Here is a 27,603-nt window from a genome sequence, read left to right on the forward strand (position 1 = left end):
CGCTCCACTCCTTAACATCTTAAGGGTGATATCATTTTGTTTCACTGCTAACACAGATTCACATTAAGGATGTTTAGAGTGACTTGTTGGACTTTTCAACAAAGAGTAGTTTTCTCCTTTAGTTCTGTTTGTTTATGTAGGAAAGAACTAGTCTTGCCTTTTGTACTCAAAGCTTCATCTTACATGAACAACAACAGTGTTTCCAACAGAATTAGTTTCGATCTGCAGTTGTAGCCACTGAAGTGGAGGGTGCTAGGGTTGACAGGTACACAAAAAGGGACAATGTTATGCCAAATTCTGTCTGTTACAACGTTGTGGATTTTCAGATGGTGCTCAAATACAGCAGGATTTCTCCAAGTACTCCTGGTGGTCAGTCAGACAGACAGGGCAATTAATGCAAAAACAAAACAATGGCATAAAACGTTGTTAAAAAATGTTTTAAAAATGTTTTGGCTCTTATGAAAAGTGTAAGAAATAATATGCCTCATTCAAGTGTGGGACAAAATAGACTGTGGCAGGCATGAGATACCTGAACAGTAAAATGCACTTCACAGAACTGAATAAGAGTAAGAATAAGAAGAATAAATCCTGCTTAATTAACTAGTGAGCTGCAAAATGTAAATGTTGGTAGATTTAAAAAGATAATATACAGATGAGAATTATACTATTTAATAGTATTAATTGTTAATTGTAGTTTTTTCTGAGATAATGTTACTGATAATGATGTGGTTGGATTAGACACCCAGAGTATGTGCATTTATGGATACAAGTGAAAAGATGGCAGAGTTGCTCAGGAAGGCTGCTCTACACTTTAAAAAGTCCACATATCAATCTGTCTTAATGAGTATTGTATTGTGTTCCACAAGAAACTTCCATTTGGGCAACATGCTGCCTGCTGGAATCAGCACAAGGCTGGAAGAACCACTTCTGTTCATGGAGTTTTGACTCTGACATAGCCCTCTAAAACCACTCTGTGATTAAGACCTGGAAAAGGCTTCAATGGGTGGGGGGCAAAGGAAAAAAAAAATCTGAAAACAATTAAACAGAAACCGCATTTGTATTTGGAGGAGTGGCTGTTGTATTCCAACCCTAGAGGACCTTCAGGATGCCACGGAAGTGTCATTAAAAAGAGAAAGGATGCGTGAACAGCTGTTTTCTTTGACAACTCACACTGCTCACCATGATTTCCCTCCGAAAGACTGGGTCAAAGTTACCACAACCCCCGGCAGCCAGCTAAACTTTCTACACATGGCAAACATATGACAGAGTAAACTACTGTAAGTCTACTCTGTCATATGTGTGTAGAGGTATGTGGCAGGAGACGTAAGCCACAAGAAAGTAAAGTATGTGTTTGTGAGAGTTGACAACTGTGCGTATGTGGGGCAAAGACATCAGTAGTCTATCAGTAGTATGTGTGTACAGGTGGGAATATTATTGAAGACGATTCTTAAATTTGACATAGTGAGCCACAGAAAGTCAAAAGATATTGAGTGTAAGATGTACAAAAATGAGCGACCAAGCATTTGCCAAAGGGGGGAGGAGGGGGAGATAGATACAGAGAGTGCTGGAGGAATGTGATTAAGTCTGTTTATGGAGTCCTATCACTGCCACACAAGAGCAGGACCACCTGCAGTCTGGAAGTCATTACTCCAGGGTCACGGGATATCCTACATGTAAACTCTGAGTCACTTCACCTCAAATTGGGTGTAAAGATCCCATTTCCTCCCATCGACAAACTGAACCACCTGCAGGCTGATGGGATATGATGCTGTTGAAGTCTACATCTACGACACTGATATTCTATCTGTTACAACTGTTACAATAGAGAGGGCTGTGAGCAAATCTGACAGGTTGGAGCTTTTGTTTGGTCACAGTAAATTTCATGTAACACACAACGCGCTGTGTAATCCTAACAATATATAACATTGAATATACCACATAGCATTAACTTGTCTTGTGTGTCTATGTGCAGTGAGTTCAACTGTAAAGTTCCACACCCCAATATATGTAGTATTAACAAGTGAACACATTCATGCTGCATTTGGCATTTTGTAGTATTTGTGTGTCATAGTTCAGTTAGGTCAAATTGATCTGTGTTCAATTATAACATTTCTTTTTTTTCCACTTTTCAGGTTTAAAAGAAAACCTGACAATATCTTTGTTTTAGTTAATCAGAAGGTTAGGTGTCACCACTGTTACTTAATTGTAGTTGAGGAGGACACTGTAAATATTTCTTCCATAGTACCAATTACATTTCAAGTAAAAACATGCTGCCTGGCAGAGCTAATAATTCAATTTAGCCTAGTATACATATGTTTCAGAGTTAAACCATCTGTAGACAATTGAGGATACCTTAGAAAAGGAAGGATTCTACCTTTTCTTTAAAATATATTATAGCTTTGAAAAAATAAATGAACCAAATGACAATATGAAAACAATGTAAGAAATGAATTAATAATAATGACCCACTCTGTAGTTTTCAGCTGTAGCAGCAGCTTTTTCAAGAAGCACAGAAAACTAGTATCTAGCTTTGCAGTGAGCAAGTGCACAGTTTCGGTTAACACTTCAATATAATGCTCTTTATCAAACTCAACCCTCAAAATTAGCTTTGTTTGTAGCTAAAAAGTCAGCAGCCAAAACTATACAGAAACCACAAAATGTCTACTATATTACCATTATTAGTAGTAATAGTAGTAGTAGTAGTAGTAGTAGTAGTAGTAGTATTACTGTTGTAGTTATTAGCTATTCCTCATTGTACAACTATTGTAATTCTGCTTATTTAGTGATAGGGTTAAAACACAACATAAAGCTATAGCGCAAAAGAAAATCTAAACATAAGTGCCCCACATTCCAAAATAGGATTAGATGCTATGAGAGCTATGGTATGCATATGAGTGAGTGAACTAACGCTCTCTCTCTTAGTGTGAAAATATAATTATAGAAAATAATTATGAATGTCGATATAAATGATCAATTCACCCTTCTCTGTCTCATTCTACCATTTTCAAGGCAAAGCTGCAGAAAAAAAGAGAAAAGACAAATCTACAGGACTGGCAGGCAACATGAGCCTGAATTCTTAATATTCCACATGCAATATTAATATGAAGGTTTTACAACTGTAATGGCTCAATTATGCCTGTCAGGTAAATTGATATTAACATTTTACAATGAATTCATTTGTAGAAAATTACTACCACAAAGTACCAACAATGGCCTCTGTTACCTCCTTTTGAATAAAAGAATAGAAAAGTGACACTTTGGCAGAGACACTAAACAAAAGAGCGTAATGGAAACACAGCCCCATATTTGTTGTGTACACTTTTCAGCCGTCTCGTGACTGGAAGGCAGATGAGCTGACGGTGCGGTGAGTTAGATTGATTCATCTCCTCCATTTGACAGCTCTGAATCATTGCTCAAGCCACACACACCACCAGCAGCTCTGGAATGTCTGATAAAATGATATTAATTCCACACATTAATGAGATTAATGAATCAGTGCAGCTCAAAGCAGAGAAACCAGCTTTTCCTTTTTGTCTGGCCCTGAAATAATAACACAAAGGTAATTATAGTGCATCCATCAATCTGCTGCCGGACAGTCTAATTATCTGGGCATTTCTGAAGTGCTCTCACTTCTTCACACCCATTTGTAATGTGTGATATGTTATTTTTTCATTAATGGAGAGCTCATCTGTGGCTCCTCCTGCATGTTACAGTGGCTGCCTGTCAGGGGCCGCAGGAGCAATGATTGAGAGCTGAGGGCCTGGCGATTGAGAGATCCAAAATTTCCATGATGGATAAAGACGTCATACGGCTAAGAGGTACACATCATAGACTCATCGTGCATCTTGACAAAGCACTCTTATCCTCCAAAGGGAATAATGAGGATGCTGACAGCACATCCACTATAATCAATGGCTTTCAAATGAATAATCAACTCCACTAATTGAACAAAGAATTTCCCTGTGACTTTAGTGTTGTAGTAAAACTGACTATAGCCTTATTCTGAATTTGTCTTAAACTGCATATGATATATGTTGTCCGAACATTTATAGGGGCCAATTTGAAAAGTTGAGAAAAGGACTTATTGATTTCCCATTGAGATTTTGTTATGCTCTCACTCATAACCCTTTCTGTTGCTCTCCAATATACCAAGCTCCAGCTGAGATTTGCTCTGCTTGTGCTTAAACTGTGCACTAGCACTCAGATATTTTATTGCTTGGAAAGGTGACCTTTGCTCCAGCTTCAGCTCACACTACTTCAGTACGTGAAACGTCTGCTCTCTAATTTTATTTCTACTGTGCTAGGATTTTTTGGGGCGACAAATCTGTTATAATTTTCCAAACAATAGAATGCCAGGTGTGGTGTTGACAAATTAAATTGTTCCTCCTTCCATGTAGGTGTATTAGCTTAATGTCTGCCATGACATTGCTGTAATAATTAAGCCATGGAGGGTGGTACTGCATGAACCCGGTTAAAGTAATCACTCTCATCATCTCTCATAGAAGTAAAGCTAACGTGCCCACAAGTGCAGCAAAATTGTATTTGTCAACACTAAAATTCCGAGAGCAGAGGAGAGATCTGGGAGCAGATGTTTCATGTGCACACAGAGGCAGCATGAGCTTAAGCTGGAGAGCAGGAAATCCATCCATTGAGCACAAGCAGTGACTTGGGTTTAAGCGCAGGGTTTTGAATTGAAATTAAAATGTGCAACTGAAATCAGTAATTCAAAATGAAAGACCACGCTCTAGAATAAAGAGAAAAAACATACTGCGAAAATAAACTCAGATGTTTAGAGCATTTCCAGCTTGATTCATGCAATATGTGCTTTAAGGTGCAGTGCAACTATTTGAAGCTAAATATAACCAGTTGGAGTTCAATGCTTTTGTTTTCCCACTCGTACATGTAGTAATTTCAACAAATGTATGTATTTCCAAATAAAAGTGTATGCAATGCTTGACTATATAATAATTAATAAATCCCACAGTACCAAAGCATGTGTTTGCCAGTGTGCCAGAGCAGCTGCATAAACCCTTACCAAAACTCAGACTTCCTCAAACAAACTCTTCAGCTCCATCATCTGGACTGTAATGGATTTCTAAAACAATAATAATTACGCAAGTTGACCGAGGCGGAACAAGGTTTGGCTCAGCCTGCCCTCCATCCCGACTAATTGTGAAGCATACAGAGAGCCACTTCCTGGAGCTTCCTCGCTAATGGTTACAGACGACTGACATTTCAGAGCAAATAAAATGTCCCCCAGCTGTCTAAATAACCGGTTTAGAGCCTCTTCTCCCTCTTTTTTAAATTTCTGCAACAAGAAACACAGAATTCATCCCACCATAAGTGTCACACAGAGAAGCCAACGGCTGACCTACAATTTGCATCCGTTACTCTGAGTGACTAGGTCCCACTACACCTGAACAAACTATTACACACTAGTACATCTGTTACTTTTCTTTAACCCATTGTTTAAGGAGGATGGGGCTGTCCAAGTTTCCATTAGCTCAAAAAATGAATTGAGAAGAAATGCCTTTAAAAGCCTTTATCCTCCGAGCACGCCACAAATCATTTGACAGACAATGTTATGATGTGTCTCCTAGCTCGAGGGCACAGTCACCCCTGAATGATAAACACTCCCTTAGCTATCTGTAGCTATCGCCCAAGGGGAGTGAATGGGAAAAAGTACAGTGTGTACTTGGGTTACAGCTGTGGAGCCAGCTAGACAGGTTAATGGTAATATCATGTAGCAACTTTAATTTCAATAAACTCGTTAAAATTTGAGACAAGTCATTCCACTTGATTCAAGATGTCCAGTAAATGGCTCATAAATGTCCATTTCTTTTTATAAACACCAGGGTGAGTCACTTAGTGTGTGGCTGCCAGGCCTGACTTACTCAAAAGAGGCTCTCTTCTTTGTTTTTACGTAGAAGCAGCACACATGACAGTAAAATAAACAAATGAAGAAGAATATAAAACAAGACGCAGACCTTATCCTGTCAAGGTCAGAAAAGCCCTTACATGTACACATACTGAATGATGAGTTTCAGATAAAGTATCATCTTATTTCCCACAGCCTTTTAAGAAATAATATATATATATATATACATTTTAACTATTAAGATCTTTTCCTGAGCATACACCAAAATGAAAAATATAATGCCACATACATAGTGTAGATGTCAAATATATTGCAAATGAGCTGGCTCAGATATATTTTCTGTTATATTTGTGTGAGGACACTGGATAGAGCCAGAGAAAGACACTGATGCATATTCTGTTAGCTCAAAAGTAAGAAGTTATAAAGATTCTTTGCTGTATATAATGGGTGAGCAACTCTTGTTACACAAAATAAACTAAGTTTGAATGTGTCATCCAAGGGTAAAAACAAAAACATGGAGGTTTAAGGGGGAAAACAATCTGTGTAAATCTGGCAAAGAAACTAAATTGTGGATCTGCATCTGATGAATGATGTAGATGGATGACAACAGTTCTCATAGAATGAATTCTACTTAAACTGTAGCACTAGAGTTTACCAGGTATTCATGCTTGATTCATGCAATATGTGCTTCTTGTTGTCGCACAATCTGGAAGAGTTTTAAACCAACACACACATATGCACATGCCATATGTAAAAATCCTAACACTTTTAAAATTAACCACACACACACACACACACACACACACACACACACACACACACACACACACACACACACCATTATCCTGTTTTTCTGTTCTGCAACCACAAACATGCTGACTGTCAAAGTGACAATAGAAAATAAAAGAAGCGAATGCTATTATAAACAGAATATTGCCAGAGGGAGCAAAATATCAGAACACATGCAGATGCTCAAGACACTAACACACACACATTTTCACTCATCTCATTTTCTCTCCATTTCTCACCTGGTTTGTTTGAAGTGAGAATTTTTCCTTGAAGTAAAATCTGGAATAAATAAACCCACATGTCTGTAATCTGAGTCTGGCAAGAAAAGGAAGCGATAGAGATGACTCCTGCTCGTCCATATTCATTGTTTGAACTTACTTTTGTATTACTATTAGCTTGTGTCACAGGTTTCCCTTTGTCCCAAAGGACAAACCAACCCAAGAATAATCCTCAACTTTTTATTGAGGATTAGAAAAAATTTGAAAAAGTAAAACACAGCTCAACGGACAGATACGTTTTCAGCTCATTATGTGTGTTATGATAGAATAATATAATAAATTATTGCAGTGTACTTCTTCAAAATAAAGTGTTTAGATTATTTACGCATCAGTAATTAAATGTATACAGACATGAAAAGCTTTTGAGTCACATAAACAGTGAACATGACAGACTCAAAATGTCCCATGTGAACGCCACATTTCTCGTCTGTAGGGAGACAAGGGACACGCTTCCTTTCCTTGAACATGAGGAATCCAGCTCAACACAGACTGTTGGATCTTTTAAGTTGACTTATTAGCTGCAGTTTCTGATAGATCACCTCTTCAGCTTGACTCGTGTGGTTTGGGGCAATTTCATTTTCCAACCCCTCTCAGAAGTTATCTAAATAGATTGTACAATAATCTGTCGTGCCCCAAACCACACAGCAAATAATTATTCTGTGTTCAAATGTTTGACAGGAAAAATTAGTAACAATCACCAAGAGAGCAGGTGTTTCCCTCCCCACTCACCAGCCCCCTCCCTGAGTGCCTGCAGCAGAAAAGGTTGTGTACAAGGCCAGTATTGATTTTGAAACCATTTGACAAAGGATAAATAAGACGGGAGAGGAGGGAGGCCTTAGCCATGAGCTTCTTGATCAATCAACATGTCACAGCTGGAACTAAATTCAATTCTTATTTATCAAAATCCCCTGCTTGTTTAGAATGCTATGCAAAGAGGCTTTCCAGAGGCCCTTAACAGTCCACTGAGCCACAAGCATCACTGTCACCGGCATAGATTTCATGACGGAAATACTTTGCAGTGAAATCTTTATCATGTAAAAGACAATAAATTCATTTAAACTGCATGAGGTCATTGCATCTTCTATTCATAGAGAAGAATGCCAATGTCATGGAATGTACAAACCAAAGCTGTGCTTTAGATTAGACCATAGGTCCAGGCCATAAGTATGTGCAGTTACGCTTCTTTTTTGACGTACATACAGTTATTTATTTTCATGTAGCTTATTCAAAAAGAGCTCTCGCATAGTTCTGAGATGACTGACAGTTGAGAGCTGCCATTTAGATTGAGATGTAATAGTCTCTCAGTGTGAGGAGTGAGGAACCATGTAGGTGAAGATGATGAGGCCCAAAAAAGGCACAAATCTATCATATATATAGATATATAGATATATGAACAAATGCTCAGTTTGGCCTGTATGTAGTCATTGCTATGTAGGTTGAGTATACGACTGCATTTATGTCCACAGATAAGTAGCTATTACTTTTCATCCCGATGGGTCTGCCCCCAAACCCTGTAATTTCAGACTATACATGTTCATAAAACAGGGAGCAGAGGTCAGGATGCAACCAGTCATTTTACAACAATACAGTCTGATGAACACTAAACACCCAGAGCACCTTCACTCAAACGCGCCTGATTAAGAAATCCATTTTCTGTCATCCAAGTCAGATAAAACCTTTCTTGACTTGTTATTACTAAAGGAAATTGAAAGCAGGTCACATTTTTACAGTCATTCAACAATCCACCCACTCAGCCACCTTTGCTCCACCGCTATGCCGTCATACACTTCAACTCAACCCATGCTACGCTCATTGACACTGGCACTGTATCATTTGGTAAGGATTGGGATGCAGGTTGGAGAAGAAATAGAACCTCTTTGACAGGTCAACTACCAATCAAAAGGTTACAACAGACAAACACAACATTGGACAATGTCAGCTACCAGTTCACCTAACCTATATCTCTTATGAATGAAACAGGAGCAACTACAGGGCACTTACAAAAAAAAGATGAAACAATGCATGGCACTGAGGCCTCACGTCAAACATTACATCTCATGATTAGGGCTTTGAAATGAAAATTATAACATTATGCCTATTTGCATATCAAACACAGATTGCTTGTGTAACAGAAGTCAGGATGAAGGGAAATTAAAGCAAATGTTCCTCTGATTGTAATAGTGGGTTATTGCTGTGGATTCTTGTGGATAATTTCTGCCCTCGCAAAGTCATGAGTCATATCAAGTTTCATATAATTCAATCCTGTATTTGCTCACAAACGTATTCAATCTGTTCAGGGTTATTTTATAATAATGATTTATCTCATGCCGACCTGATTCATACTGTGATTCAAATACTTGGTGGTTTGTTTAGAGAGGAAAACAGCAACAGTAACATCACAAAGAATGAATGATTCACATGCTAATTCTTTTTAGTCACAGGTTAAACTGACTTCTACTGAGCTGCTGTAGCAGAGACACACAAACATAACAATGTAAATCTTGTTATTCCATTCAACACCCATTTTCTATTACCACACACAGCTTTGATGGTAAACTGGTTATCAAATGACATAAAAGAAGTGTAGATCTGGGAGCTTAATGCCCACTGGTAAAAGCTGGTGAACAAAGTGTTCAATGATTCACTAAAAGCATCCAAGCAGAATAAGATTAAGCAGGAAAACAGGTTTTGTTTGAATGGTTAAATAGAAGGGCAGCCCACAAGTTTAAGAAGTGTAATCTTAGCTTCACAGTAGTTAAGAACATTGTGTAAAATTAATGCTCTTTTTAAAAGTCAAACTTAAAATAAGCTTACCAATTGTGAAATTGTTGATCTGAATCAATGGAACTCTTTAAAAGGCCAAATACAAGACCGTGACAGCATTATTAGATTTACATTTCCTTGATATACCATGTGGTGAATTATACCATATTACACAACATTTCAGTAAATTGGTGTTTTAGGTTCTGTACCAGCAATATTAAGGATTCTTAAGGATTTAAGAAAAACAGAAACTCACTATAATGTAATTGTAGCAGGACGGAGAGAGTGAAATCATGTGGAGGAAAAAAAGATATTCGTTTGATATTTCAGATGAATTTCTTAGTATGGAAATATTTATCTTAAAATTAATTAAGCTAAATATCCCCTTCAGCTATGTGGAAATAAAGGTATTTGAAATTAGGTGTTTCAATGACATATCTATTTTACAACAGTGAAAATCATGAATGAAGGCTCATTACCAGATGTTCAAATAATCAATCTGAAATGCTTATGAAAATTAACAGTCTGAGATGCAATAAGAGCAAGGTGTTTTGACAGTTTAGGTTTGGATTAACCTGACTTAATAGGATCATTTTTCTCACAAAAGGTACTCCTTCAAACCAGGGTAATCAATTATTATGAATTATACATGCATTGAATTAAGTACCTAATGTCATTAATATGTCTCATTAGTTTGCACTGAGTGCAGGAGATTTTTCCTTCTGTGACTCCTCCATCAAAAGAAGGTTGAGAGGGGGGTGGTCGGTTGGTTGGATGAAGGGAGAATAACAGTATTTGCATTGAGCAGAGGCGCCATTGTGTCAATGTCAAATGGAGTGTTTGTAATGTCTCTCTCTGTTGCTAGAAAGCATGAGCTCTATTCATTTCAAATATTTTCAGTGATGCATTAGTGTCGGATGTGTCGCTTCCATTTCTCAGAGACGAGCAGAAGCCTGACAGCCTGGGTGGATGTGTAAATACAACAGAAAACACTTAACTATGAGATCATCTGCACCAGGTTATTAATCTTGCTTTTTAAAGGGCCTGTGTGGCCTGACTCCATCTACGATGCTCTGGGCCTAGTGTTGCTATATTCTGAGCCATGTTATCCAGCAGAGAAAAAAATATCCATTAAGGAGATGGATGTATTTTGGGGATGGTTGGAAGACAAAAGGAACACACAAGTGCTGATAGGTTGGTTTATGGGTTAAGGGCACATTTACAATGGGCTTCTTTGTTTGGATGTGCTAAAAGATACCACACATGGCAAAATGGCTGCTGCTGCATGCTGTTGCTGTAAATCAACACATTTCACCTACTGATGAGTGAATCCTCAACTAGTCAGCAAAGCAAACAGTCAGTCTGCTGTAAGACATTTTTCTAACATACCTGAGCTAGATGTCTTTATTTCTAATGTAACCTTCTTTATGGGAAACGGCCTGCTTCACATTAATACAGTCGCACACATTCACACTTGGGAAATGTCATAGCATACCATTGCAAGTTATTGGTATTCCTAGTCATGTCCCACACAGACAATGGGTCTCCTATTTATTCAAGACACATCTCAAAACAGCCACTAAGCATGTACATAAATAAAGATACCTGACATAAAAAATGTATCATTATCATTAGCATTGTAGACTGCTTGAAAAAGATCATCTGCAACCGTTTCATCCGAAGTGTATTCATAACAACTCATTGAGGTCATTCTCGGCAAGCCACAGCATATATTACTATTTCACAGCACTGACTTCAAGATGTGCAATGACCCCATGTATCATCTCTGCTGCTGCTGAATCAAAAGGTGAAGACTTCCCTGCTGCAAAGCCTACAGCACTTAATGATGTGTCACTCTACAACTCTACAAATACATGTGCAGAGCTTTAAAACCTTTATGTTTAGACAGCAATCATGCTCTTGTTGTGGGGGCCTTTTCTTTTCTTTGTTAATTAAAATGCATGGTTAAGCTGTAAAATATCAAGCCTCGATTACATTTCTTGATAACGAAATCTTAAAAATCATTGCCAATTTTTTAATGGAAAAGTTTTACTCCTTAATATCGGTATTGGACCTAAACTACCATATCGGCTGGGGTTTACTTGATAAACCATGCAGCCACAAGACCAACAGAGGTCAAAACAACCAGCACTCTAAATATAATCACGATATGTGCTTTATCATTAATGATTTTCTATTAAAAACTGTCAAGCTGTAAAGATAGAGCTGAAGAGTGCAGCCTTGATATAGAACCAGAAGCTCCCTATGAGAAGACACGGCAACTTTAGCCTTGTTGAATTCAATCCAGGTATACTTCAATTAATTAGAACTAAATAAATAATGGGCACAGAGCCTATTTAGAGGTTTTATTCTCAAGACATAAAAGTCATTAATTATCAGGGTCAATGGGAGAGAGAGAGATAACAGAGAGGAGAGGGCGCATCAAAATGAGCCGAACAGGTGGAATTCTGAATGTCAATTAAACTAATAAACTTTATCGATAAATAAATCACATATGAGGAACAGCAGCAAACTACTGATCAGTTTTTTGTGCAGATGCCCATCTCACACGTGCCATCTTTCTGAAAGTAAAATATAGCATGCAACAAAAACAAATTAATGACAAACAACATTCCCCTAAAATTACTCTTCCTTGTTTTTGAATGTCCAGTGAGGCAGGTGAAGTCTGCCCTTATTACCAATGTCAGAGATTCGATTAAGCACGAGGAAAGCAAATGATCCCAATGAACTAATGATTAATCCGGCAGGTCTATTTACTAATGTACCAGAATGCATTAGAGGCATAAGTTAATGGGGACAGGACATCAATTCAAATACAAATGAACCACATTTGCATTGGACGCTTATTGACTGGTGTAACAAAACGAATTACGTAGGTAATCTACTTATAAACCTTAGAGACGAATGAAACATGATTCCAAGCATATTTACCTTGGATCCACTCTTGCCTCCAGAAATGACAGCATCAATATGTGCAGACTGAACGATCGGTTGTCAAAACAAAACATGACAATTTGTCCAAATAAAAGGAGAGACAAGAAATAATTATCTTGATTTCATGTGCATAAAGACGACTGTTAATTCTGATTGGACAAGACAACTTAGACTACAACCTGTGAGTATGATCACCAGGATAATTTGATTAATAAAACATATTGCAGACCAACAGAAAATGTTTTTTGATTGTACTGCAGTTTTCGAACTAACCGCTATCATGCTTATTAGTGGCAGAAATGTTCCCACACTCCCGTCTGCCAGGCAAAAGATGGTGTGGAGGATCGTCAGACCTGCCAAAAGGCGACAGAGCTATGGCACTCCTGAAAAGGCTCCAGCCGAGCACAGGGCCCTCCCTAGGGTTGAGTAAAAAAATAAATAGATAAAAAATAGAAATACTGGTCTCACTTTGTGGATGAAAGGACCAGACTTAATCCTCGCTTTGTTCTTGTACATAGATGAACATGAAAGCCCACTTCTGTGGATTGCTTCTCTTTGGGCCCCTGGGCACAGTGCTGGACCCAGATCGAGTCTTATCAATAATGCTGCGCTCTTAACTATAGGCTTAAACCGGTTGAAAATATTCTACAATTTGACGGAAATCTATCCATCCCCTCTTCCCAACGGTAATGACACTTTTGCTAGCTTGTCTAATACCATCTAGTAAGTGATTTTTTGTAAGGGGAGGAGGAGGGGTTTAGAAAGAGAAAAGCAGCGGTTCTATTTGATGTTTCGATCTGGGATTGATCTCAGAGGAAAGACTCACATTCTGAAAGTAGGATTATTGGCTTCACTGGCTCTCCTCAGATGTCAAAGATCTTTGAACAGCCTTGTAAAGTGCACTGCTTCCAGGCTGCTGGTGAACTGCTTATGAACTCATCAAAAGAGCACCTGTCTCCATATTAATGAGGCACCGTGCACTTGACAAGGGTCCTCTTCCCACACATACCTGTCTTCCTGAGAACCTCACCGCTTTTCCTGGAAAACGCAGAACAAAGGTGCTTCTCCTTCTCGGGTCTCCTCTAATTCAGACTTTACAGCAGACTCAAAGGATCATCTCAGGTGCAGGTAGAAACAATCAGAAATCCTGATCAGAAAAACAGAAGTGCATATATGCAGTATATTTGAAAAACAATTACTACATGTAACAACAGTGCATATGGGCAGCATAAGGCTGCAAGTCATCCTGCATGCTGCTGACTACAAATTCTGCAGTTCATTTGTTCAACAGCTGAATAGCTCCTGCATTCAAAACTCCTGTAGTGGTAAATCAACATCTAAGCTTTTTTTCATTACTTCCTGTTGTTTAGAATTGTTGGAGGTTTTCCTTATGAGAACACCTGTCTCATTCAGAGTGAAACATTTATTCACTGACAAATATTAGTCACACAGCCACAAAATACAGTTCTTTAAACAGAATAGTCTAATTTAAAATATTGGCCAGATCGCATAAAAAACTGTGCATGTCAAAGTCTTGTGATAAGTAATTCAACAACGATATCTACCATTGGATAATTATTTGGTGGGAAAATGCAAATGTTTTAGTTGCATACTGCAGAATATGGGGGTTGACAGAGCTAATAGTGGTCGTATGTGTGGGTGGGAGTTTGCAGCTAAGCCTGTGGTAGTGGGGTGGGGCGTAGTGGCATGGCTGAACTGTAATTGATAATGTAAAGGCAGATGGGGGTCTCCAGGGAGACGGAAAGAATCCAAGCAGATGGCCAAATTGCCACTTATTTATGTGGAGCAGAGGACTCAGCCCTCTGGTCCACATGGTATGATGGATCATTATAGCTCTCCGTGCATAAACACCAATATGCTTTTAAATCTGGATGGCAAAGCTGAAGACAGCCGACAAGCAAAAGTGCCATATTTCAAATGTGCTGTCAAGAGCATGGGGTGGAAAAAGAGAGAGAGAGAGAGAGAGAGAGAGAGAGAGAGAGAGAGAGAGAGAGAGAGAGAGGGAGAGAAAGAGGGGAGGGGGTTTGGTAAACCTATGCTACAATGAATCTAATTAAAGACCATTCGCTCACAACCTCCGCTGTCTACCTCCCTTACTGCCACAAAAATGGAAAGAGGAGGTTTGCCAAGTACAAACCTCCAAAGGCTCCATCTGCACTGAATGCTGGCATGTTAAACAGCTGACAGACATGGAGAGCCAGTGCATGCATGTTTTTTTGTTCTTCAGCAGCAGACATCTAGATTAGGAGGAGTCTAAGTAAACAGTGAAGACAAGCAGCCACAAGCGCGCGCGCACACACACACACACACACACACACACACACACACACACACACACACACACACACACACACACACACACACACACACACACACACACACACACACACACACACACACACCTTAGTGGTCAGTGTGTTTTGATGACTGTCATCATCTTCGATCAGCTGTTGTGTTTGCAGACACAGACAGATTGGTTAATATGGTTGAGGCCGTTTGATCCCCTCTCTGTCCCTGGGTTAACTCTATTAATGTCAGCCGGGACCACCTATTTCATATTTACTAAGACCCTTTCATCTCCCCCATGCAGTAATTGGTCTCCTAATGTGAGAGTGCTGACGTGAAGGCCATCCATTGCACTGAAATTACGGAGCATGCTAGCACTTCTTCTCATAAAGACACTTCAATACTAACCAGCTTTTCAGTGTTGGGGATTGTAGCTTTAAGCAACTGTTCTAAATCATCTGTACAATGTTGTCCAAAAATTGCATTAATAGAATGAAAACATCACTGAAAACTCATTTGTAACATCTTGGATAAATGATTATGCCTCCATGTTTAAGACACTGGTGACAAATGGTTTACATACAGGTTCAGCAGTTGACTGGTCCTCTGAAACCTGGCATATGCTGATAGCAACAAATCACTGTGTAAATTTACTGAGTACAGAAATTGTAAGGTTGTATTTTTTGGCTTTTTTTTTCTAACAAGCAAACAAGAACAGGTATGATGAACGCTGACACGTGTACAATGAGGAAGATGCAGAGTTTTTTGAAAAACAAAACTGCCCACAGAACGTTAATGTGTCATTAAACGGGGAATGCACAACACCTCCCTGGGCCTCCCATATTTTACATTCCAGAGTAACACCAGCGAATATTAATATTTGCTTTTCATTTCAAGCAGCAGTGGTACTCTGTTCAGGAGGTGTGAAAAAAGTGTGAGTGTGGCAAATGTCACCTTCAGACAGGATATTATAGTAAGTTAGAGTGCTTCATTCGGCCAATGAAATAGAAGTTTACTGTGATTGAGGATATATTTTTTTTCCAAAGATAAAATGAAAATAAATGGTCATGAAAAGAGTCACATTGTAGGACCTCATTAAAGCTAACTGTGAGGTACAGGCTTTCTTTGTGTGCAATGATGATTGACAGAAGATGAAAAAAATGGCCCAGTCACAGCAACTGCCACCACGTGTCTTGCTGAGAGCAGGAGCACTAGTGTTGGGTAGAGCTTACTGAACACCGCACTGTACACTTAAGCTGCTTTTAGACGTGCACTAAAGTCTGCAGGGTTCTCTGGAGGTGGTGCATGTGTGAACATGAGTCCCTGTGAGAGGGTCTGGATTATCTGCAGACTTTCTCTACCTGGCTCGCTACTCTAAAGTCCAAAAAAGCCTGTGACAGAAAAAAAAAGGCAGTGATACACATGTAGAAGACACTGATGGAGATGTCCAGAAAATGTTGTGGTGATAAGAGCTGGTGTCTGTATTGTAAAGAAAATCCTGTGAACAGCAGAATTCATGCATCACTTCCTGTCTCTCCATGCTGCACCCGGCATCATTGAAGAGATTGTAAACATGAGTGCTCAGAGGGAGCAGCTTTACAACCAACCAAGCCGCATCATCTAGGAAAATGTAAAGTTTAGATGTCTTTAAAGTTGAACTCTCAAAACATATTAACATATATAAACATATAAACCTGATTACCTTTTGTATTAAAACTAACTTTTGGTGAAATGAAAACAAGCACATGTTTTTTTGCTGAATAAAAACTGGTTTGAGTCTTATATTTTTTGCATCCTAGATTAACTCTCTTCATAGAATTGTGTTAAATGTTTCCAAAACCAGCATTTGTGGCGACAATTCCCAAAATAACTTTGAGTAATATATTATTACACTTTCCCATACATTGGTCAAAACTACAACATTAAGAACCAAGTTTAAAATTATTGAAGAAACAACACAAAATTTCCATGAAAGCCACAGGATAGTTATGACTCATATGTACCATTCACCATGCCGATTGCTGTGGGACTGATACTGTTTCAATACAATAAAGAGCTGCCACAGCTGGTGCTGATAATTCACTGGAATCTGTGGCACTGAATAGAGGTCTATTTTCTACCTAATACATGAGCAGCATATGCAGGAACCACAGATTAGTACAAAGGGAAAACTGGGTCATTTGTTTGAAATATTGGGCAATTTTCCGTCAATCAAAAATTATTCCCCTTCTTCGTGTGCTATGAAATCCCAGAGGAGCACTGATTTCACACATGAAACAATAGGAAGTGGGTAACTTGTAAAAAAAAAAGAAAGAAAGGGGGCCGTGTTTCAGATTTAGGAGAGTACCCACTCATTCTACACTTCAAAGAGAAAAGTATGATTCTGCTAAAATGGTGTCAGTGTCTGCACTCAATTTTAGTAATAACTTGCTCTGAGAGAAAGAGAGAATCTGGAAGCAATTTGTGATGGTACAGCCAAGTTTTCTTTTTCCTCTAACGAAAGTTATTATAACTATTGACCTTTCCCGGGCTTGAATGGCATTTCCAAGCATTCTGGGATGCCACTGCTGCTCTCGAAAACGGAACTTTTTAATCCTGTGCGTCAGTGTTGTTTCAGGCCTGGTCTCCTGGGTAAGGCACTTAAACTATTACTGTATGCTCACTCGTTCACCGCACTATTTGAACAGCATGGCCTTTCTGCTATTCCTGTACCGTCACTGAGACATTGTAAAATCTTATCCAAGGGCTTTTAATTATGAGGAACATATCTATAAACTGCAAGAGTGAACTTTAGAATCTATGTATCTGTTCTGACTTTTTAATAAATCTGAATTGTTGCCACTTACCTAAGAAGTCAGTACATGTCTATGACATCTGAAAGGTGCCACTCAACACCAAACATGTCAAACTCAATCGCTAAAGAGGTTGTGTTAAAAATGAATCCTAACCAATTTGAGGGCCATACGGGTCATATATTAATAGAACGCTTTTGACCTAAATCAATTTTCTTTATCAAAATGTGTATTGTGTGAAAAAATGTGAAAATGCAAAATGACATGAGTAGTCCACTGCATCATTAGTTTTTACATCATTTTATTGTTCCTCAAACCCTAACCTGAATCTCTTCAATGACAAATAGTTTAATCAAATATAACCAGATAACTGGTATTTTGATTCAGATAAAGCTACAGTTTCATCACTTGCAGCACTCACACATAAATCAGCTTAATGAAACGCCTATTTGAATGTTTAACCAGTGATTTTGTCATAGTATGCCAAAGTCTTTTAAAAATCAAATATTTGCAATTTTATTTTGATATTGCTTTTGGCTAGCTTGCTAATGAGCTATCTAGCTGATAACTGTCTGTGCTGCGGATGAGCTAAATCAAGGGGACGAGGCGGCATGAAGGTGTTTTGCAGATAATAAGGCCTGGTACATGGGCCTTTAGTTTGATGTATGTGGTCTGAACAGAAAGAGAAATGTGAGTTAGTCGATGACTCATTTCAACAACCTGCTGAGCTCCTTCCTTTTACACTGCTGCTCCCTTGTGGTGTATCCATATAAGATAATATGATGTGAGTGTGTAAGTGTGAATCTATAGTCTTAGGTGATTGATTAGCAACAGTAAAATACACTGTTGTGTATATTATTGTTGTAGAGTTAATGAACAAACTAAAGCTTAAAATATTAAAAAAATGTCTCTTTTTAAATTTAACAGAAAAAAGTATAGAAGTCTACAATTTAACTGAAGTGCTTCAGTCTGTTTGGCTTGATATTTATGTAGTTCTCGATTTGTCAAACCGACCGGTAGCAATAAGCTGGCTTCATGATAAATGTTAATTCATGGCTCTATTTTAGAAATCTGATAACTGAAAAGCAATGTCACACATCCCAATCACTCTAATCCACACATGTCCCTCAGTCATATCCTTGTCCTGCTATCCAACCACCTTCATCCCAGCCCCCGTCTCTCACCAAAGCAATCAGGTAAATCCCACATTAACTCCTGGGAAACAGCCCATTAATATTTCACTTGTTTCCAAGCCTGTTTGCGCCATACATCAATGCCCAGCCACTGCTTTCAAAGCCATACATTAGAACTATTTTCAAAATACTTCATTGTCAGCCTGTGGCAGTCTCATTACTTATTAAGATAAGCAAAAAGATGTGCAGGAGCAGTTGGTGGCTCAGCTTGCTTTAAAAGCTCCTTTCTACTGTTTCCACCTCCCCTGCCTGCTTCCTCCTCCTCCTCCTCATCCTTCTCCCCCTCTCCACTCATTTGAGTACAAATGCTGTCTGAGAACCTTTAGGAAGTTACTTGCCTGATAATATGTGGGTTGTTACTTTGGTTAAAGAAAAGAGGAAAATGTGCCCGCTATACAAAGTGTACTAATATAATCATTATGTAAAGCGTGGTGCAGTGACTGCCAGTGTAATGATAAGTAGTGTATACTCTGACACACTAATTTATGGGAAACTTGCAGGCTCTGAACTTATAGGATAAAATGTGTCAACTCTTGAAGGTACAATATCAGTTTTCTCTGCAGTCGAACAACTTTTACGGGAGCAGTTGGTGGTGGTGGTGGTTGCTTGCCAAGAGCTTTAGCCATTATTTGTTTACAAGACAAAGTTAGAATTTGCCCTCTGAGGGGCTCTACTTCTGGGCAGACTGGATGCTATGACGACTTGCTATTGGAAAGAGAACGTAACAGCTGGGCTGGGAAACATGACTTAACATGGGTGTTGCTTTCCACCACTTTGAGTGAGTAAAGAAATTTAGTTTAACACTAAAATCTCAGGTTGTTAATGCTAATGATGGATATAGCAAAGATGAAGTCATTAAAAAATGTGTGTGCTGAAATGACCATAAATGAGATCCTCATAGACTTAAATAGTTTTCCCTTCTGCCACAAACCCGAAAAGCACTGTCAATAACCTACATTACAATATGGTTTGGAAAATATTTGTCAAATATATTCACTCTATTATAACAAAATTCTGGCTGTATAAACATCCTGTTTTTAAGTAAATCTCATATCTAGAGTATGTGAAGAGCAAATAGGTCCGAAGCAATGCAAGGTAATGACAACAAAAGAGAGATTTCAGAACTATTACCTCATCCTTTCTGACAATACATACTAAAGATTTAATTGCTGTAAAGGGGTTCAAAATCTACTAGAAAAGGTAGAAAAATATCAAAGAGGAAGATGTAAGAATGTTATAATCTTACTTTATAACTTCACTTTTAATCAAACACCAACAGTCTGTAATAGGATAACGTGTTTAAGTACAGATTGAGTTTATATTTATAATAATTAATGTCATAAAGACACAAAATCTGTGTAAATTATCATTAGCTGACATGTCTCAGCCTCCATATGCAATATGTTGAACGTTCAAGACCATGTTTCGGTATCCTATGCTCACTTTTGGGAGACCCCTCCGTATAAAGAAGTATCTCCCACTTCACCTGTCCCTTTTTGCTGTTGTACTTCAAAGAAGAGATATAAATTACGAGACAATACAGCCATAGAAAATGTTCCATATGTTAGACTATCTGTCACAGTTAAGTTCATTTTCTAGCTTAAAGCTTAAAGTTACTGTGTAGCAAGTTAACATATTTCTAGAAACTGCCCAATCCTCCAATCCAAATTGGTGAAAATACTTGGCTTAGCCCCTAAAAACCCATAACAAACCAGTTAAGAAATGGAAACGAGGCAAAGCTTTGACAATTACCCAGGCTCTGAAATAAAACTCTGTGAGGTCAACACAGGGTTGGAAGGAAACTGCTTCTCGCATTCATTTCCTATGGTGACACAGAATTTGCCTCAGTGCCCATGGAAAGTCAGGATGAAAAAATACAAACATCCTACGCCTGGTTACATGCTGGTTTAAAGACAATGGATCTGATCAAGGAGTCCTCAGCTTTGATTTCAGTGTCTGCTCTGCTTGTCAGACATGTAATTCACCATGTGACAAAGACCCCTAGCAATGGATTAGTCAGCTAGCTGCAGCTACACTGTCCTAACATGACTTTAACACAGCGGACATTTAGACTTGGCCTAACACAGGACCCACAAGTGTGAGTAATAATGCCAATTATGCCTGTGCTCCATTTAAGTGACCCATGCCAGTCAGCTAGAAGGTGTAATAGTATGACGGAGGGCCTGAGGAACTGAATGGAATTTAACCATCAGTAATGTGATTAGTTGCACCTGTAATTTTTTTCCCTGCTGCGGCGAAACAAAATGTCTGCCTGGTCAGTGTTCCATTCATTTTTTCCATTAATGTTTCAGAAAATCCTTACAAAAAGAGACTGGAACCAGACCAAACAGCCATGAGATGAGTCATGATCATAAAACGTGATACGCAGCAAATTAAATTATAATATTGGAAAACGGATAAAAGGCAAGACTGTGTAAATAATTAATATTTGTAATAGTAAATCATTTTTAAAGTAAGGAACTGGGCATTCTATAAGCCAGTGCAAATGATCCCGTTCCAATTACTCCTATTTTGGTTCTTCTTGAATTTAACCTTGTTGTGAATATAGTGTAGTTTGTGTCATGATTCGATCTTAGACCTGCAACTTCAGCTGACCCCAGTTTATGACAGAAGCCACTAACCAGCCACAGTGCAGGAAAGGCTCCACGGCCAGAAATTAGTGCTATTAAGTGCTTGTTTCTAGTTCTGAACTTCTGTCAGGTATCTTTATATTCAGTGTAGGTAAACCTATTGGGGAGCCACCCCACCTGCTGGTGCTATATTGTAACTGGCCTCACATGTGTTGTGTTTCGATGAGTTGATGAAATGATGGACGACGATAACCTAATTACAAGTGGTCTGTGCGTGAATGAAAAAGGGAAAATTGTCTGCTGCATCACTGGCTGTGTGTGGCAGCTGCAGTGGCAGGTGAGGGGCGGCTAAAAGTTGCCTCTACCAATATTTGAGTGAGCCCCTGCTATAAACATCTCCATGGAAACAGCAAGCTCCACCAATCAAAGACAGGCATGATTACACATGAGGATTCAGGATAGTGTATGACAGGTTTTTCTCAAATCATATGAACGGCCTCTATAACGATACTAATATTACGGCAGATAACCTCTCATCAGAAAAGGAATGGGATTTTTACCTTTGGAACCACTGCTGAGCTCTATGTTGTTATTTATGGTGTTTGTTCTTTTTTTAACCTTGTTCAAAACTGACTCGCTTACAAACATGGACAAAAACAGAAACTTTAGTGCATCACAACAACTGCATTATGACGCAAATGAAAACACATCAGTATTGCTAAATGATAATAAAGAAAATAATAAACTTACCTAACGATAATTAAATATAATAACTTAACAAATGTAGGCAATTAATTAAATACTTTTTTTTAAATCAACTCCAAAGGCATTGAGAGCCTGGCTTTATGATGTTTAATTATTAAAATGAAGAAGATGATTATAACTCTCAGATTGTTATTGTATATTAACACATCTCATCTATTTAAATGAGTGGCTGGTTTGAGAGGTAAAATAATAATACAAATAATAATTATGGCGTTTGAGGGAAGAAACGCACCGTTACAGTGACGTCAGAGGACACCTGTTGTGACGCTAATGTCTCATTAGCTTATTTGTGGCTAACAGGTTAGCTTTAGCTCAAGTGTGTTTAAAACACCGTCGAGATAAAAACAGTTTGTGCTATCATAATGTAATTAGTCCAGCAAAGTGAGAGGACAGACTTAGTGACGTTACCTCGTGGTGAAGCCGCAGAGCAGGTGGAGGTGAGGAAGGCTGCGCAGGTGGAGGCAGCATCATGGTTAGCATCACGGTTAGCATCAAGCAGCATCCTCCTCAAAATGTCTCCGCAGGACAGGTGAGTTAGTCTGACTTTGTTCTGGTCGCTGTTGGAGCTCCTCTCTGCTCGTTGTGTCCTTTTCCTTTCCTGCTCCATGTTTAGTGAGGAGGGGTGAGGACCCACCATGCTTGTGTTGTTTACTTCAGGTAACGTGACCTTTCACCTCTGCCTTTTTTTCCCGTCATCCTCGCTGCTTCACTGCAATGAATCAACACATTATTCCTGATTCATATGTTTATGAAACAAATGTGAACCAAGAGATGAATGAAGTTTAGGGGAGAAGAGCATTCAAATATATACGTCTCTATTGAACGTAGCCTACATTAGTCTATCATTTACTTTCTATTTTTACGTCATAAAAACTGCATTAGGATAAATAACAAAAGGCTTTTAAATCGTAAAATTGCAGCATAGAAAAATCTCAACAATAAATTATTGAGTAGTGTTTGTCAGTCGCTCCAACTTAAATCTTCCAGAATCCGAATCAGACATACTTCATTGATCCCTTGGGTTTGGTTACAGTGGCTCCAGACCAAGACAATAACAATGCATAAAAATATAAATAAAGGTCAAAGTATAAAATCAAAAAAATGCATATTGTACAATAAATAAAAAGAAGCTGAATAAAAACATGTATAATCACGGTATAATACATTTTACATAACTTAAAGACAGACTAACTTCCTGTTGCGCTCTGTGGTGCATCTCTGTGGAAGTCTGTTGCTTAATGTATTCCTGTGATTTGCCAGCTTTTCATGGAGTAGATTGTCCAGCTGAGTCTGTAACTTAGACAACATCCACCCCCGCAACATCACTGGCCTTCCAAAACTGTTGGGAAGAATATTAGGCTACTTGAAAAGAAATGTTAAACAATAGGGACCTCTTGCCCACATCACAATGCAACACTTCCTAAAATATAATCTCTTCAATTTTCATTGACTGTAAGTATTTTCTATTGGGTGATTCAGACTGTAAACACAGTCACACTTCAGTTTCTGTGGATAATTCCACCTTGTATCATTGATTCTTTCAGTCGATATAGTTACTAAAGATACATGGCATTTACGGGGGATATTCTGATGTCAACAGCGTGGAGTAGAGTTGTTCTAAATGCAAAGGAACATCTTGTTGCCAGAAAACAGTGAACCAATGTTTGGGCTGTGTAACGTGACGTTTTTTCTCTTGATTTAGTGGCAAACTGTGAAAACATGATTTGCAATCTCATAAATTCTCTTCGATTTGCATGAAAACTATTTGTGGGCAGTGAGCACTGACTTCGTAAAGTTTAAATAGCAGGTTTTCTACCACTCCAGTGAGCTGCACTGCATTAATCAAGATAAATTCTTTAAATTGTTCGCCAAACTAAAAAAAGCTGCTACATTCTTCACCAACTTTAATAAAGGCTAAGCATGTTGGGCACAGGTAAAGTTGATTAATGACTGGAGCTGGGCTGTATTTTTCAAACCACTCCCAAAGTGGGCACTTCTATGTACTTTTTTTAATGGTTTTCAAAAGCTGCTCCAGGGGGCCACGCAGGTACAGTACAGGGAGCATCATCTGTTCTCCAGCAGATTATTTACACTGTGCCTTTATCAGCCATCTAAACTGAGGCTATTAGTCATCACGAAGCAGATGGCAAGGCCTGGAAAGTGAGTATTTACTGGTAAATGGTGATGAATGGAGCAGCAAATCAATGGTCATACATCAACCAGGCTTTACCTACACACTGATCTATCTCATGTCTCTCACAATGACAAAGTTTACATTTACTATACGGATCATTGGCACGTCACATTTGAAGTCATTGGCGTACAAAAACTGTGACACCAAAAATCTTAATAAAAAAAGATATATATACTGCTCGCATAAGATTGAGTTTGACCCATCAAATCAAGGCTGGAAGTTACAAAGCTGAAACAAAGAGAGAGGTAAATTAATTATTCTTCTTACTGCATAGGCAAAATCTGTATTTTCAGAATTTTGTTTCATAAACCTTTATATCATTCATACCCTCATATACTTAAGCTGCAACTGTTTATTTTGCACATAAATGTATCTGTTAAATAGTGTAGTCATTGCAGCAGCAGAGTAGATGATGAAAATGCAGTAAAATAAAAAAGAAGACGAAGTAGAAATTTGGCTTATGCTTGTAGTTTTACAACTTGGTGCCCAGCAGGAAATACTAGTTGCCTCTGTCAGTGTGCATGAAGTCAGCATGTAGTCACTCGCTTGGGTTTGCTTGTTGGCTAATTTCTCTGATACCCTACTCAAACAAATCAACATTCTGTGTGTGTGTGTGTGTGTGTGTGTGTGTGTGTGTGTGTGTGTGTGTGTGTGTGTGTGTGTGTGTGGGTCATGCAAGTTGAGCAAATCCCTGGCGAAGAGCCGACAACCCTCTCAGCAGACACTGCAGGAGTGTTTGGACAGTAAACACCAACAGTCTGCCTCATCCTTACGCAGTCTTTATGCATCACACACACACATGGTCATGCTTGCTCATATGCCCACATGCTTCCTTTCCATTTTTTATGTTGAGCAAGTCTTTAATACACTGTTTTGTTCTCCCTCTGCCTCGTGCATACACACACTCATAACACACAACAAGCATATGTAGCCTATATACTGACAATCATGCAATACACACAGTAAATGAAATAAAGCTGGAGGAACGGGGAGAGATAGCAGTAGTGATCCCGGCAGATCTACAGGTACTGTCCTGTATATTGTGTGTGCATCTTTGTGCGTCTGTGTGTAAGTGCAGATGTGAGAGAGTTCGGGAGGGACGTCCCTGTACTTCAGTGTGTGGCTCCCACGACAGCCCGGGGTGGCACATCCATCTATGTCTTTTTGCCAAATTTGATTTTAAATATTTATCACACCATACATCTTGGCTGAAACAAATTGCTGGCAAAGTGCTATTGTCTGTGAAACATGTAGTAAGAAGGATGGAGGTTTTAGAGGGAACATCAATGTTTCATTTGGTAAAATATATGACTGGGTATGTGCAGCTACAGCACTTTTTTGAAAACAGGAGGATGACACAAAAGTGCAACTTTGTGAAGTGTACTATTCTTTTAGAGTAAAAGGTTCAAGCAAATATAAAATAATGAAATGCCTTTTGTTTAAACTGCCTTCATATATATGTGACCTTGTTAAAAAATAGCAGTGCAAAGTTGGTTACTTACAGCTTTTTGTCTTATTGCATGTGTTATAATGTTCTGCATCCAACCTGGTATACATTTTCTCCTTATGTTGTGGCTTTGTGAGGCTCCTGATGAAGCTTAAAGGGATAGTTCACCAAAAATTCAAATTCAATCGTTATCTACTAAACACTATGCAGATGAAGGGGTGAGTGAAGTGTTTGAGTCCACAAAAACCTTTTGAAGTTTCAGGGATAAACACCGTAGCAGCCAAATCTAACAAATGGAAATAAATGGTGGCCACAAAACAACAGACAAAAACATAAAATGCCTTCATACTGCTCCTGTGGTGTCATCCAACTGTCTGTAAGCCCCAATATTGAAATCAGTCTCAAACCGGCATAATTTACACCATGTTTTTAGCCGCTGTTATCCTCCTAGTTACTGATGCAGTAACTGCAGCTATTTGCAATACTCCAAAGTTCTCACCTTATGCATGTTTTTTTTCATTTGAAGAAGGAGTCCATAGTTACTTCAGTTCTTTTCAATTGGCTGCATCGAGTAGATAATGAGTGAATTTTCATTTTTGGGTGAGCTACCCCTTTAAGTGTTGATTCAGCATGCCAGCAGGGCCCCTGGTCTCCTGCTGTGTGTGTACTGCTGTATGTCTTGAAGCTTTTATTTAATTCAAGGAACGTTTGATACTTTACTTTTTCATTTTTAACACACACTTTGCATTTGTAATTATATTAAGATCCAAGAAGTACCATAGCATAGTACGACCACTGTATTCTACCATCAACCACAAAACAGCCTCGATCAAGGGCGGTTACATAGTGTTTGTCTGGGAACAGGTAAGCAAGACCAGCTCACTTTCCTCTGGTCAGAGAAGCCGATATATTGGACCTGCTTCTGCTGCTAACTGTTATAGTAACACTGGACCAAATTCAGAGTAATGGTCGCTTTTCCAGCAAACAAAAGATGATGTACAGCTTACCTGGGGACAGGACAGCCACCCCAGCACAGCGTACCTCTGCTAGATAATGCCAAAAAACACAGCAGAGCCTGGGCTACTTCAAATATTGCTCCACTTCTGTTACATTGCTTCGCTCAAGGGAAGGTGCTGCCACAGAATTTGATTTACTACATTGGTTTTGCAACAACACACATTATATGATAGAAAACGGTTATACCTGAGGAAAAGTATGTCAATATCATATGGTGGTGAATATAGTAGAAAGGAGTAAAAACACAGCAGCAGATAAAGAAACGCTGCAGTAGGACGTAATGAATAAATGATGAGTTGACTTATTTTAGAAGGAATAATCCACATGCTCAGTGCCTTTCATACAACCCAGAGTAAATTATCCAGCTGAATGCTTCCACTAAATCCTTCTACCCTCCATTGTTTCACAGAAGGAAAAAAAACAAACAATATACAACATTGTGTACTATAATGCTTCAACAACATCTGGCTTTGTTTATCTACCTAATTGATGGATGACTCTACTTGTGCAGAATATACCCAGTATAAATTTAAGACTGTCTCATTATTATTATCCATGGATGAGAATGAATCTGCATGTGTCTGCAAGATAAATATTCACTTTAGTAATCTCAGTTAACTCAATAAATCACACC

At 38.6% G+C, this 27,603-nt stretch overlaps 1 long non-coding RNA gene across 1 annotated transcript in view; it reads right to left on the bottom strand.

The window, feature by feature from the left end:
* LOC138405397 (uncharacterized) overlaps nucleotides 1-23,014 on the bottom strand; it is a 41,865-nt gene extending 18,851 nt beyond the window's left edge. The window contains exons 1-2 of the long non-coding RNA XR_011239141.1: nucleotides 22,720-23,014; nucleotides 13,673-13,810 (exon numbers count right to left, since the gene is read on the bottom strand). This is a non-coding gene — a long non-coding RNA (uncharacterized lncRNA). The remainder of the gene's footprint in view (nucleotides 1-13,672; nucleotides 13,811-22,719) is intronic.
* Nucleotides 23,015-27,603: the final 4,589 nt, after the last annotated feature.

The sequence above is a fragment of the Paralichthys olivaceus genome, chromosome 1, assembly GCF_024713975.1.
Source record: "Paralichthys olivaceus isolate ysfri-2021 chromosome 1, ASM2471397v2, whole genome shotgun sequence".
In the NCBI taxonomy this organism is placed as follows: Eukaryota; Metazoa; Chordata; class Actinopteri; order Pleuronectiformes; family Paralichthyidae; genus Paralichthys; species Paralichthys olivaceus.